The following is a 12,500-nucleotide window of genomic DNA, read 5'->3' on the forward strand; positions in this document are numbered from 1 at the left end:
GAAAGGAACGGCGCGCAGTAGGGGTTTAAAACAAAGCTGGTCCCAAAACCGCGCCAAGTACGAAAGGAACAGCGCGGTCGAGACTCGGAAGAAAAAGCTTTCAAAGTGTCGTAGCACGATGCACACTGCTGTTCGTGTGGAACAAACGTGACTACCGTGCTGTACGGTGGAGTTCTGTGCGCAAAAGCGGCGGGTGTGTTTCTAAGCACCACAGCGTTGTGTCAAAAAAGAGGTGCCTGAGAGAAACGCATGCGACTGCCGTGCTTTGCGGCATAGCACCGTGCGCAAAAACGGTGCGCATGCAAGAGGTGTCAGAGCTAGCGAACTTTTGCCACGAGCAACAGGTCACTAAAAGCCTATAGATGACGGTGTTGGAGGAAAAGAAAAATATCGAGAAAGCACTGCGGTGTGCCGTGCGTAGGGACGGGCGCGCGTGCCACATGCCGCCGAAATATGGGTGTCGGAGAAAACAGAGTGCCGCGCGTAACGAGGGGCGCGCGTGTTACAGAGAGATATGCCCAAACGCATGAAAGTGTACGCAGGTGTCCTAAGGCAGTTTTTTTTTTTTTTCCTCATTTTGATGTCGCCCCGGCTGACGTGGTTTTCGTTTTTCCGTGCCGCCCCGGCTGACGCGGTTTTCGTTTTTCCGTGCCGCCCCGGCTGACGCAGTTTTTGCGCCGCCCCGGCTGACGCGGTTTTCGCGCCGCCCCGGCTGACGCGGTTCCGACTTTGCACTTTTTGGCTCACCCCGGCTGGCGGCCCACTCACTCGATCGCCAGGTCTGTTTGCCCCGGTGGTTCCACCGCCAGGCTTAAGCGCGAACTTTTTTTGTTTGTTTTCTTTTGATTAAGCGCAAGCTTTTTTCTTTGTTTTCTTTTGATTAAGCGCGGGCTTTTTTCTTTGTTTTTTTTGCATTCGCCCCGGCAGACGCGGTTTTTGCGCCGCCCCGGCTGACGCGGTTTTTGCCGCCCCGGCTGACGCAGTTCGGACTTAGCACTTTTCGGCTGTGCCTGGCTGGCGGCCCACTCACTCGATCGCCATGTCTGTTTGCCACAGTTTTCCCGGTGGTGCCGCACCCGGGCTCGCCCCGGCTGACGCGGTTTCGTGCCGCCCCGGCAGACGCGGTTTTCGCGCCGCCCCGGCTGACGCGGTTTCGTGCCGCCCCGGCAGACGCGGTTTTTTGCCGCCCCGGCTGACGCAGTTCGGACTTGGCACTTTTTGGCTGAGCCTTGCTGGCGGCCCACTCACTCGATCGCCATGTCTGTTTGCCACAGTTTTCCCGGTGGTGCCGCACCCGGGCTCGCCCCGGCAGACGCGTTTTTTTTTTCTTTCGCCCCGGCTGACGCAGTTTTCGCGCCGCCCCGGCAGACGCGGTTTTCGCGCCGCCCCGGCAGACGCGGTTTTTTGCGCCGCCCCGGCTGACGCAGTTCGGACTTGGCACTTTTTGGCTGAGCCTGGCTGGCGGCCCACTCACTCGATCGCCATGTCTGTTTGCCACAGTTTTCCCGGTGGTGCCGCACCCGGGCTCGCCCCGGCTGACGCAGTTTTCGCGCCGCCCCGGCTGACGCGGTTTCGTGCCGCCCCGGCAGACGCGGTTTTTTGCGCCGCCCCGGCTGACGCGGTTTTTTGCCGCCCCGGCTGACGCAGTTCGGACTTGGCACTTTTCGGCTGTGCCTGGCTGGCGGCCCACTCACTCGATCGCCATGTCTGTTTGCCACAGTTTTCCCGGTGGTGCCGCACCCGGGCTCGCCCCGGCAGACGCGTTTTTTTTTTTTCTTTCGCCCCGGCTGACGCAGTTTTCGCGCCGCCCCGGCTGACGCGGTTTCGTGCCGCCCCGGCAGACGCGGTTTTTTGCGCCGCCCCGGCTGACGCGGTTTTTGCCGCCCCGGCTGACGCAGTTCGGACTTAGCACTTTTTGGCTGAGCCTGGCTGGTGGCCCACTCACTCGATCGCCATGTCTGTTAGCCACAGTTTTCCCGGTGGTGCCGCACCCGGGCTCGCCCCGGCTGACGCAGTTTTCGCGCCGCCCCGGCTGACGCGGTTTCGTGCCGCCCCGGCAGACGCGGTTTTCGCGCCGCCCCGGCTGACGCGGTTTTTGCCGCCCCGGCTGACGCAGTTCGGACTTAGCACTTTTCGGCTGTGCCTGGCTGGCGGCCCACTCACTCGATCGCCATGTCTGTTTGCCACAGTTTTCCCGGTGGTGCCGCACCCGGGCTCGCCCCGGCTGACGCAGTTTTCGCGCCGCCCCGGCTGACGCGGTTTCGTGCCGCCCCGGCAGACGCGGTTTTCGCGCCGCCCCGGCTGACGCGGTTTCGTGCCGCCCCGGCAGACGCGGTTTTTTGCCGCCCCAGCTGACGCAGTTCGGACTTAGCACTTTTTGGCTGAGCCTTGCTGGCGGCCCACTCACTCGATCGCCATGTCTGTTTGCCACAGTTTTCCCGGTGGTGCCGCACCCGGGCTCGCCCCGGCAGACGCGTTTTTTTTTTCTTTCGCCCCGGCTGACGCAGTTTTCGCGCCGCCCCGGCAGACGCGGTTTTCGCGCCGCCCCGGCAGACGCGGTTTTTTGCGCCGCCCCGGCTGACGCGGTTTTTTGCCGCCCCGGCTGACGCAGTTCGGACTTGGCACTTTTTGGCTGAGCCTGGCTGGCGGCCCACTCACTCGATCGCCATGTCTGTTTGCCACAGTTTTCCCGGTGGTGCCGCACCCGGGCTCGCCCCGGCTGACGCAGTTTTCGCGCCGCCCCGGCTGACGCGGTTTCGTGCCGCCCCGGCAGACGCGGTTTTTTGCGCCGCCCCGGCTGACGCGGTTTTTTGCCGCCCCGGCTGACACGGTTCGGACTTTGCACTTTTCGGCTGTGCCTGGCTGGCGGCCCACTCACTCGATCGCCATGTCTGTTTGCCACAGTTTTCCCGGTGGTGCCGCACCCGGGCTCGCCCCGGCAGACGCGTTTTTTTTTTTTTCTTTCGCCCCGGCTGACGCAGTTTTCGCGCCGCCCCGGCTGACGCGGTTTCGTGCCGCCCCGGCAGACGCGGTTTTTTGCGCCGCCCCGGCTGACGTGGTTTTTGCCGCCCCGGCTGACGCAGTTCGGACTTTGCACTTTTTGGCTGAGCCTGGCTGGCGGCCCACTCACTCGATCGCCATGTCTGTTTGCCACAGTTTTCCCGGTGGTGCCGCACCCGGGCTCGCCCCGGCAGACGCGTTTTTTTTTTTTCCTTCGCCCCGGCAGACGTGGTTCCCCCCCCCCCCTCCGTCTTTCTTTTTGTTTTTTTTTTCGCCGCGGCTGAAGTGGATTTTTCGGTGCCTCGACGCCCCGGTAGTCGCGGTTTTTCCGTTTCCGCACGGCCCCGGCTGACGCTGCTCGGTCACAGTCGCCTTTTGTGGTGATTGCAGACTTCTTGAGCGCGGGTGTTTTTTTTTTTTGTTGTTGTTGTTGTTTTATTACGCATTCGCTCCAGCAGACGCTGTTTAGACTTTTTGTTTCCTCTTTTATCCTGCGACGAGGTGACGAGGTTTATTCGGTGCCCCGCCGCCCCGGCTGAAGTGATTTTTCCTGTCCCGTGCCGCCCCGGCTGACGCGGTTGGGACTTCGCGTTTGTTCGGCCGCCACGGGTTTTGGCGCACTCGCTCGGTTGCTTGTTGTTGCCACTTGTTGCGAACCCAGGTTTCTTGAGCGAGCGCGGGCGTTTTTTCTTCCTTTCTTTCTTTGTTCTATGTGTTAGCGAATCGGCCTTTAATATCACACGAGGACTCACAACCAACAATTTTCAGTTTGAAGTGTAAAAAATCTGCAGGTGTTGACGTAACTGACTTGCCCCGTACCCTTGAGTACATCCATGAAGTTCTCGTAGTACTACTAAATCGCATTATTCCAAGTGGAGAAATTCCCATAAACTTGCAAACCTCTACACGAAAATCGGTGCGCGTGATAAAGTTGAAAATTATCGTCCGATATCAAATGTGCCTTCTATAACACAAATTCTAGGAAAAAAAAAAAAAAAAACACTTGTTCGCCGTTTTCTGCGCCGTGACTGGCAGCACTCCGGCGAAGCGAAACGGGGTCGATTCGAGCACGATATCGGCGTCTTTCGACGTGCTCGCCGGCGACCGTCGCACGAGTACGTCGCACGAGCGCGTCTGCCGGGGCGCCGTTTGCGAAGCCGACGCAAAAGTGGGAACCGCCGCTCGGATGATCGCCGCTTTCGGCAGAGTGAGTGTTGGCACTCCGGGGAAGCGAAACAGCGTGAATGCGCCCACGAAATCGGCGTATTTTGAAGTGCCCGCCGGCGACCGTCGCACGAGTACGGTAAACCGCGTCAGCCGGGGCGTAGTTCGGGACGCCGACGAAAAAGTGGGAAGCGCAACTCGGATCTTCGCCGTTTTTGCAGGAGTGAGTGGCGGCCCTCCTGCGAGACCAAGAAGCATCGATTCGTGCACGAATTCGGCGCCTTTCGACGTGATCGCCGGCGACCGTCGCTCGAGTAGGGCAAACCGCGTCTGCCGGGGCGGGCTTCGGGACGCCGATGCGAAAGTGGGAAACGCTGCTCGGATGTTCGCCGTTTTTGGCCGAGTGAGTGCTGGCACTCGGGCGAAGCCAAACGGGGCCGATTACGGCACGATATCGGCGTCTTTCGACGTGCCCGCCGGCGACCGTCGCACGAGTACGGTAAACCGCGTCAGCCCGGGCGGAGTTCGGGACGCCGATGCGAAAGTGGAGAACGCCGCTCGGATCTTCGCCGTTTTTGGAGGAGTGAGTGGCGGCACTCCGGAGAAGCCAAGGAGCGCCAATTAGCGCACGATATCGGCGTCTTTCGACGCGCTCGCCGGCGACCGTCGCACGAGTAGGGCAAACCGCGTCTGCCGGGGCGGGGTTTACGACGCCGACGCAAAAGTGGGAACCGCCGCTCGGATGTTGGCCGTTTTTGGCAGAGTGAGTGCTGGCACTCCGGCGACGCGAAAGAGCGCGAATGCGCCCACGAAAGTGGCGTATTTGGACGTGCGTGACGGCGACCGCTGCAGGAGTACGAAAAACCACGTCAGCCGGGGCGAGCGACACACGGCGGTCTGGGTGCTTATCGCTGCTATTATAGGGGCACCCCGGCAGACGCAGAAAAAAAAAAAAAAATTTTCGACCTTCTTTTTTGCTGGTCGAGCTCGGGTAACCCAGGTCGCAATGGGAGCCGCGCACGAAAGCGGCGTCGCGAGACGCGTTCGCGGTCGCTAGTCGCACGAGCTCGGCAACCGCGTCAGCCGGCGCGGAGTTCGGGATGCCGACGGCTAAGTGGGTACCGCTGCTCGGATGTTCGCCGTTTTTGGCCGAGTGAGTGCTGGCACTCCGGTGAAGCCAAGGAGCGCCAATTCGTGCACGATATCGGCGTCTTTCGACGTGCCCGCCGGCCACCGCCGCACGAGTACGGCAAACCGCGTCTGCCGGGGCGGGGTTCGCGACGCGTACGCAATAGTGGGAACCGTCGCTCGGATGTTCGTCGTCTTTGGCCGAGCGAGTGCTGGCACTCCGGCGAAGCGAAACGGGGCCGATTCGGGCACGATATCGGCGTATTTCGACGTGCTCGCCGGCGACCGTCGCACGAGTACGGCAAAGCGCGTCTGCCGGGGCGAGGTTTGCGACGCCGACGAAAAAGTGGGAAGCGCCGCTCGGATCTTCGCCGTTTTTGCAGGAGTGAGTGGCGGCCCTCCTGCGAGACCAAGAAGCATCGACTCGCGCACGATATCGGTGTCTTTCGACGTGCCCGCCGGCCACCGCCGCACGAGTACGGCAAACCGCGTATGCCGGGGCGGGGTTGGCGACGCCGACGCAAAAGTGGGAACCGCCACTAGGATGTTCGCCGTTTTTGGCAGAGTGAGTGCTGGCACTCCGGCGAAGCGAAAGAGCGCGAATGCGCCCACGAAAGTGGCGTGTTTGGACGTGCTTGACGACGACCACCGCAGGAAAACGAAAAACCACGTCAGCCGGGGCGAGCGACCCACGGCGGTCTGGGTGCTTATCGCTGCTATTATAGGGGCACCCCGGCAGACGCAAAAAAAAAAAAAAAAATTTTTTTCGACATTCTTTTTTGCTCGTCGACCTCGGGTGACCCAGGTCGCAGTGGGAGCCGCGCACGAAAGCGGCGTCGCGAGACGGCTTCGCGGTCGCTAGTCGCACGAGCTCGGCAACCGCGTCTGCCGGGGCGGAGTTCGGGACGCCGACGGCTAAGTGGGAACCGCCGCTCGGATGTTCGCCGTTTGTGGCCGAGTGAGTGCTGGCACTCCGGCGAAGCCAAACGGGGCCGATTCCGGCACGATATCGGCGTCTTTCTACGTGCTCGCCGGCGACCGTCGCACGAGTACGGCAAAGTGCGTCTGCCGGGGCGGGGTTTGCGACGCGTACGCAATAGTGAGAACCGTCGCTCGGATGTTCGTCGTCTTTCGCCGAGCCAGTGCTGGCAATCCGGCGAAGCCGAACGGAGCCGATTCGGGCACGATATCGGCGTCTTTCCACGTGCTCGCCGGCGACCGTCGCACGAGTACGGTAAACCGCGTCAGCCGGGGCGGAGTTCGGGACGCCGATGCGAAAGTGGGAAGCGCCGCTCGGATCTTCGCCGTTTTTGGAGGAGTCAGTGGCGGCACTCCGGTGAAGCCAAGGTGCGCCAATTCGCGCACGATATCGGCGTCTTTCGACGTGCCCGCCGGCCACCGTCGCACGAGTACGGCAAACCTCGTCTGCCGGGGCGGGGTTTGCGACGCCGACGCAAAAGTGGGAACCGCCGCTCGGATGTTCGCCGTTTTTGGCAGAGTGAGTGCTGGCACTCCGGCGAAGCGAAAGAGCGCGAATGCGCCCACGAAAGTGGCGTGTTTGGACGTGCTTGACGACGACCACCGCAGGAAAACGAAAAACCACGTCAGCCGGGGCGAGCGACCCATGGCGGTCTGGGTGCTTATCGCTGCTATTATAGGGGCACCCCGGCAGACGCAAAAAAAAAAAAAATTTTTTTCGACATTCTTTTTTGCTCGTCGACCTCGGGTGACCCAGGTCGCAGTGGGAGCCGCGCACGAAAGCGGCGTCGCGAGACGGCTTCGCGGTCGCTAGTCGCACGAGCTCGGCAACCGCGTCTGCCGGGGCGGAGTTCGGGACGCCGACGGCTAAGTGGGAACCGCCGCTCGGATGTTCGCCGTTTGTGGCCGAGTGAGTGCTGGCACTCCGGCGAAGCCAAACGGGGCCGATTCCGGCACGATATCGGCGTCTTTCTACGTGCTCGCCGGCGACCGTCGCACGAGTACGGCAAAGTGCGTCTGCCGGGGCGGGGTTTGCGACGCGTACGCAATAGTGAGAACCGTCGCTCGGATGTTCGTCGTCTTTCGCCGAGCCAGTGCTGGCACTCCGGCGAAGCCGAACGGAGCCGATTCGGGCACGATATCGGCGTCTTTCCACGTGCTCGCCGGCGACCGTCGCACGAGTACGGTAAACCGCGTCAGCCGGGGCGGAGTTCGGGACGCCGATGCGAAAGTGGGAAGCGCCGCTCGGATCTTCGCCGTTTTTGGAGGAGTCAGTGGCGGCACTCCGGTGAAGCCAAGGTGCGCCAATTCGCGCACGATATCGGCGTCTTTCGACGTGCCCGCCGGCCACCGTCGCACGAGTACGGCAAACCTCGTCTGCCGGGGCGGGGTTTGCGACGCCGACGCAAAAGTGGGAACCGCCGCTCGGATGTTCGCCGTTTTTGGCAGAGTGAGTGCTGGCACTCCGGCGAAGCGAAAGAGCGTGAATGCGCCCACGAAAGTAGCGTATTTGGACGTGCTTGACGGCGACCGCCGCAGGAGTACGAAAAACCACGTCAGCCGGGGCGAGCGACCCACGGCGGTCTGGGTGCTTATCGCTGCTATTATAGGGGCACCCCGGCAGACGCAGAAAGAAAAAAAAAAATGGGGACATGGCGTGCGTCACCGTGCGGCTTCGCAGCGTTGCCGAAGTCGCCGAGCCCTTCGACTGAGCCGAACGGCGGACAGGGAACGTTGGTCGGCCGTTCTAACCTGTCGGTGCCACGCCGAGACGTCGTTAAGGAAAACCGCGTCGTGGGCCTCTACGACGCCGTCGAGTCGTTGTACGTTTGGTGTCCAGCGTGTCGGCGGCGAGTAGCGGACACGTCGTTCACGACTTCGGTCTTTCGCAGTCGACGCGAACTTGCGGAGAGTCGTGGTGCCTCACGTTTTCGGCAGAAACCGCGGCGGAATTTTCCCGTGCGTGCGCGCACGACCTCGGTGCTGTGCCGTCAGCGTAGTGTTGCACAAACTCGTGGCCTACCCAAGGTGCGGTACGTTTGCGGCCGTATCCTCGGTGGGAATTTCGTGAGTAGGGTCGCAAATTCTACGACCTCGGCGGGTTTGAGAGCGACGTAGACTTGTGGCACGCTCAACATGCCACACGTTTCGGGGCACACCCGCGGTGAAATTTTCTCGAGTACGCTCGTATTAGGGCCCAAGGAGGTCTGGGTACTTATCGCTGCTATTATGTGGGGGTTCTCGTGAGCGGCGTACGCGAAAGCGACCGGGTGTCTGATATGCGGCGGGCTTCGGCCTCGTCAAGCGTGTCCTCGGGTCTGCTCCAGGGGAATCCACGGCAGTCGTCTGCAGCCTCATCCGCTTGATGCGTTAGGGGCTGGTTGTCGGACGGTGCCGTTTTACCACGATATCGAGGTGTGTTCCGTGTCGTCCTCGGGCGATTCAGATGCGAAAGCGCCGAAGACGCGGGCGTGACCCGTCGTCTGGCGGCTTTGCAGTCTCGGCTCCGTTGCTAGTTCCGGCCGGTCCACCGACAGTGCAGCGGGCTTGGGCAACCCGCACGGCGCGACCGAGTCGATGCAACGAAAAAGAGCGAGCATGAACGTGCTTCTTGCCGCACGGCTCCCACTCGTCTTTCGGGAAGGTTGTGCCGTAGCGAGCTCGAACGCCGTCATCTCGGAGTGCAAAATAAGCGTGTTGGGGCGCCTGAAGGTGGCCTCCGCCGCACACAGACTGCGTCCGGCCCGCCGAGGGCGAGGACGGACGCGCAGTCGAACGATTACCTGGTTGATCCTGCCAGTAATCATATGCTTGTCTCAAAGATTAAGCCATGCATGTCTAAGTACATGCCGAAATAAGGCGAAACCGCGAATGGCTCATTAAATCAGTTATGGTTCCTTAGATCGTTTCTTCCTACTTGGATAACTGTGGCAATTCTAGAGCTAATACATGCAGTGAGCCTGGAGCCCTTTGGGTAACGGGTGCTTTTATTAGACCAAGATCGATCGGGTTTCGGCCCGTATTGTGTGGTGACTCTGGATAACTTTGTGCTGATCGCATGGCCACGAGCCGGCGACGTTTCTTTCAAGTGTCTGCCTTATCAACTTTCGATGGTAGGTTACTTGCTTACCATGGTTGTTACGGGTAACGGAGAATCAGGGTTCGATTCCGGAGAGGGAGCCTGAGAAACGGCTACCACATCCAAGGAAGGCAGCAGGCGCGCAAATTACCCACTCCCGGCACGGGGAGGTAGTGACGAAAAATAACAATACGGGACTCTTTTGAGGCCCCGTAATTGAAATGAGTACACTCTAAATCCTTTAACGAGGATCAATTGGAGGGCAAGTCTGGTGCCAGCAGCCGCGGTAATTCCAGCTCCAATAGCGTATACTAAAGCTGCTGCGGTTAAAAAGCTCGTAGTTGGATCTCAGTTCCAGACGAGTAGTGCATCTACCCGATGCGACGGCTCGGACTGAACATCATGCCGGTTCTTTCTTGGTGCACTTCATTGTGTGCCTCGAGATGGCCGGTGCTTTTACTTTGAAAAAATTAGAGTGCTCAACGCAGGCGAGTCGCCTGAATAAACTTGCATGGAATAATAGAACAAGACCTCGTTTCTGTTCTGTTGGTTTTTGGAATACGAGGTAATGATTAAGAGGGACGGACGGGGGCATTCGTATTGCGGCGCTAGAGGTGAAATTCTTGGACCGTCGCAAGACGAACTACTGCGAAAGCATTTGCCAAGAATGTTTTCATTGATCAAGAACGAAAGTCAGAGGTTCGAAGGCGATCAGATACCGCCCTAGTTCTGACCATAAACGATGCCAACCAGCGATCCGCCTGAGTTACTCAAATGACTCGGCGGGCAGCTTCCGGGAAACCAAAGTATTTGGGTTCCGGGGGAAGTATGGTTGCAAAGCTGAAACTTAAAGGAATTGACGGAAGGGCACCACCAGGAGTGGAGCCTGCGGCTTAATTTGACTCAACACGGGAAAACTTACCCGGCCCGGACACTGGGAGGATTGACAGATTGAGAGCTCTTTCTTGATTCGGTGGATGGTGGTGCATGGCCGTTCTTAGTTGGTGGAGCGATTTGTCTGGTTAATTCCGATAACGAACGAGACTCTAGCCTATTAAATAGGTGCGGGGTTCCCAGCACCTTACAACCTTCTTAGAGGGACAAGCGGCTCCTAGCCGCACGAAACAGAGCAATAACAGGTCTGTGATGCCCTTAGATGTCCGGGGCCGCACGCGCGCTACACTGAAGGAAGCAGCGTGTCTTTATCCCTGTCTGAAAAGACTGGGTAACCCGTGGAACTTCTTTCGTGATTGGGATAGGGGCTTGCAATTGTTCCCCTTGAACGAGGAATTCCCAGTAAGCGCGAGTCATAAGCTCGCGTTGATTACGTCCCTGCCCTTTGTACACACCGCCCGTCGCTACTACCGATTGAATGATTTAGTGAGGTCTTCGGACCGATGTCCGGCGCGGCCTTTCGGTTGCGCCGGTCTGTTGGAAAGATGACCAAACTTGATCATTTAGAGGAAGTAAAAGTCGTAACAAGGTTTCCGTAGGTGAACCTGCGGAAGGATCATTAACGGATTGTGAAGGGTGAGCGCCTCAGCTGCGTCTGCGCCCGACACTTTCTGCCGCTGACCCCGTTTGGACGCGGGGTCGGCTTTTCCCCACGGGGCTGCCTGAATGTGGAGCGGCACCCCGTGACAAATTGTTGCGCCCAGCGGACGCCAACACCGCGACCTTGGACGGTCGGCCAGGTGGCGGACGCGGGTACAAACGGCGCAACGCACTCATAGGTCGGCTTTCGACCCGCCACTGCACCGTGGCTCGAAGCGCTCGAAATGCGCGACCCGACCGCTGCGGGACCGCCTAGTACTGTAAACAGGAGCGGCGGAGCGCGAACGGCGAGTCGTGGTTACGTCGGTAGAAGGCGAGGCTGCGCGTTCCCGAAACGCCAGCCGAGTGCCCTCCCGACCGTTCGAGCGTGCAAGAACGAGACCCGACAATCGCGCGGCGACTGCCAAGTACGAGAGGAACGGCACAAGCGTCGGCGGTCGGTCAAGGAACTGGCGATGTGACGGGTCCGCTGTGCACCAGTGCATACCGTCCCGCCGTCCGCGGCAAGCGCCTCCGCGTCCTCGGGTGACGGAGGCTGCCGGTCGGTTCTTGCAGGCGAGGGATCTCGCTGGCACCGGTTCGCGTTGACGCGCGGCCGGTCATGGCACGGCGATGCGACGGCCGAGGTGCGCAGTACTCGATGGAGGAACCGCACGCTCCGATGACCGTCCCGCCCTCCGCGGCGTATGCGTACCGACCGTAATGGTTGCAGCAGCGCCGGCCGGCTTTTGAATTCGCCACACGAAACACGGTGCGAGATCGCGGTTAGGGGAGCGTCGACGTTGCCAGGCGTTTTGCTTGCTGCCGAGGGAAAGGCGGCACGGCCACGTCGCGCTCGTCGCGATTAGCGGGTCTGCGCGCTTTGGGAAGGTGCCGCAACGACTTGCCGAAAGAGGAAGCACGGAAGAACGAGGGACTTGGACGTCCCGACAATTGAACGCACTTGCGGCCAGGCCCTTGCTGGCTTCGTTCTTCCGCCTCGAGTAGGCTCGTACGCGGCTCCGGCGCCGAAAGTGGTCCTTGGCACCGACTTCGGTGGACGTGGGAAGTGCCGCGCAAGTACGGCGCGCCTGGCTCCACCTGTTGGCTAAAGTAGGCAGCCGGATCGGCATTTTGGTGTGCGGTGGCAAACCGTGGATGCGAAAAAAGCTTGTGCGATTTCGTGGAACAAAAAGCGGGGGTCCCCCTTTTTATGCGGAGGAGACCGACCCGCCCGCCGTGGTGAACCGCGACGCCACGGTAAAAACGGGAGAGGCTTGTCGATGGGACCGTGCATCCCGCGCTCCACGGAGGCCGGGAGGCGGCCGCCCGAGGAAATGTGTAGCCGTCGAGGCCCGCATCTGCGTGCACTCTTATCCAAATGGGTGTACCGCAGGCATTTTCTGGTTAGGCGGGCCAATGAGAGCGAGCACACAACGATACCTACGGGTCCGGCTTGGAGAACCGGCTTCGACGCCTCCCGAGTATTTATAGAGGGGTGGACCACGAAAGCACTCGCAAGTAGCGGAAGCGAAACGCCGTCCGAAACACACCGTTTGCTCGATTTGCGGCAGCCGAAAAAGGCGCGGCAGAGTTTTGGAGTCCAAGCGTGCGCTGA

The 12,500-nt window shown here is 60.4% G+C and overlaps 1 non-coding gene across 1 annotated transcript; it reads left to right on the plus strand.

Moving 5' to 3' along the window:
- The first annotated feature begins 9,050 nt into the window (after nucleotides 1-9,050).
- Nucleotides 9,051-10,865, plus strand: LOC142792598 (small subunit ribosomal RNA). The gene has a single exon (XR_012891057.1). It is a non-coding gene; the product is annotated as a small subunit ribosomal RNA (ribosomal RNA).
- Nucleotides 10,866-12,500: the final 1,635 nt, after the last annotated feature.

Source organism: Rhipicephalus microplus, unplaced genomic scaffold (genome assembly GCF_043290135.1).
Source record: "Rhipicephalus microplus isolate Deutch F79 unplaced genomic scaffold, USDA_Rmic scaffold_229, whole genome shotgun sequence".
Lineage (NCBI taxonomy): Eukaryota > Metazoa > Arthropoda > Arachnida > Ixodida > Ixodidae > Rhipicephalus > Rhipicephalus microplus.